Below are 2,386 nucleotides of genomic sequence, written 5' to 3'. Positions count from 1 at the left end.
AGAAGGGGGTCCCAACCCCACAAAAGAGCAGCCACGCTTGAACCACAGCTGGTCGGGGTGGGGGGCTCAGACACGGCCGGCAATCACCCCCCACCCCACATACACAACTTTGAAGGGGCCTTTGACAGCCCAGGAGCGAGGGGGGCCCCTCTGTGCTTATGGGGTGCCCCCTCCGTTGCTGCTGACCTGCCCCCCCCCCAGTTTCCCGGTTGGGGAGGGGTCTCCGGGCTGCGAGTAGAAACAGACCGGTCTCCCCCAACCTGGCCCTCTGGAGAGGGAGGGGCCGCAGCCCCCCTCGGTTGGGGGGAGCCCCCACTGTGTCTGAGCCAGGGGGACCCCAGTGGGGGGACCCCCAATTCTGCCTCCCCTTCTCCTGCCAGGGGTCCGCGTAGTTTTCCTCGCCCCTCCGCGCGCGCCGTTCCAACGAAGACTTCCTGGCCCGGCTGGCAGTGATGTTGGGTTTGTGTGTTGTGTGTGTTGTGTGTGTTGTGTATGTGCGTGCAAGGGAGGAGGTGGCGCACTCAGCCCTGTCCAGGAGTGCCAGCTGCAGTGGGGAAGGGTCCCCGCCATCTCCCCCCCTCTTCCGAGCAAGATGGGTCTGGGCAGGACACACCCATGCTCCTCGGCCCCCAGACCTGCCAGCCCATCATCCAAGGCAGCTGGAGTGGCATTCTCAAGGCGGCATCCCCTGGGGCATTCTATGATTCCGTAAGGGGGTCGGACTAGATGACCTCCGAGGTCCTTTCCAGCTCCGTCATTCTGTGATTCTTTAAGGGTTTCCTGCTTGAGCAGGGGGTCGGACTAGATGACCTCCAGGGTCCCTTCCAGCTCCGTCATTCTGTGATTGTTTAAGGGTTTCTTGGTTGAGCAGGGGGTCGGACTAGATGACCTTTGAGGTTCCTTCTAGCTCTATTAGTCTATCATTCTGTAAGTCTCCTGCTTGAGCAGGGGGTCAGACTAGATGACCTCCAAGGCCCCTTCCAGCTCTGTCATTGTATGATTCTGTAAAGGTTTCCTGCTTGAGCAGGGGGTTGGACTAGATGGCCTCTAAGGTCCCTTTCAACTCTGTTATTCTATGATAATGTAAGGGTCTCCTGCTCAAGCAGGGGGTCAGACTAGATGACCTCCGAGGTCACTTCCAGCTCTGTCATTCTGTGATTCTTTAAGGGTTTCCTGCTGGAGCAGGGGGTCAGACTAGAAGACCACCGAGGTCCCTTCTAGCTCTGTTAGTCTATGATTCTGGAAGGATCTACCACTCGAGCAGGGGGTCAGACTAGATGCCCTCCGAGGCTCCTTTCAACTCATGTCAATCTATGATTCTGGAAGGGTTTCCCGCTCAAGCAGGGGATCAGACTAGATGACCTCCGAGGTCCCTTCCAGCTCTGTCCTTCTGTGATTCTGGAAGGGTCTCCTGCTTGAGTAAGGGGTCAGAGTAGATGACCTCCAAGCTCCCTTCCCACTGTCAATCTATGAAGGGTCTCCTGCTCGAGCAGGGGGTCAGACTGGATGACCTCCGAGGTCCCTTCTAGCTGTGTTAGTCTATGATTCTGAAAGGGTCTCCCACTCGAACAGGGGGTCAGACTAGATGACCTCTGAGGTCCCTTCCAGCTCTGTCATTCTGTGATTCTGTAAGGGTCTCCTGCTGAAGAAGGGGGTCAGACTAGATGACCTCTGAGGTCCCTTCCAGCTCTGTCAATCTGTGATTCTGGAAGGGTCTCCTGCTCGAGCAGGGGGTCGGACTAGATGACCTCCGAGGTCACCTCCAGCTCTGTCATTCTATGATTCTGGAAGGGTCTCCTGCTTGAGCAGGGGTCAGACTAGATGACTGCCAAGGCCCCTTTCAACTCTGTTATTCTATGATAAGGGTCTCCTGCTGGAGCAGGGGGTCAGACTGGATGACCTCCGAGGTCCCTTCCAGCTCTGTCAATCTATGATTCTGGAAGAGTCTCCTGCTCAAGCAGGGGGTCAGACTAGATGATCTCCGAGGTCCCTTCCAACTCTATTATTCTATGACTCTGGAAGGGTCCCCTGCTTGAGTAAGGGGTCAGACTAGATGACCGCCAAGGTCCCTTCTAGCTATGTTAGTCTATGATTCTGGAAGGGTTTCCCATTCGAGCGGGGGATAGGATTAGATGAACCGAGGTGCCTTCCAGCTCTGTCCTTGTATGATTTTGTAAGGGTCTCCTTCTCAAGCAGGGGGTCAGACTAGATGACCCTGGAGGTCCCTTCCAGCTCTTTTAGTCTATGATTCTGGAAGGGTCTCCTGCTCAAGCAGGGGGTTGGACTAGATGACCTCCAAGGTCCCTTCCAACTCTGTCCTTCTGTGATTCTGGAAGGGTCTCCTGCTTGAGTAAGGGGTCAGACTAGATGACCGTCAAGGCCCCTT

The sequence above is a fragment of the Protobothrops mucrosquamatus genome, unplaced genomic scaffold (assembly GCF_001527695.2).
Source record: "Protobothrops mucrosquamatus isolate PMUCROS unplaced genomic scaffold, P.Mucros_1.0 scaffold4453, whole genome shotgun sequence".
NCBI lineage: Eukaryota > Metazoa > Chordata > Lepidosauria > Squamata > Viperidae > Protobothrops > Protobothrops mucrosquamatus.
The sequence above is the reverse complement of the archived record's forward strand: the minus strand, read 5'-3'. Positions refer to the sequence as shown.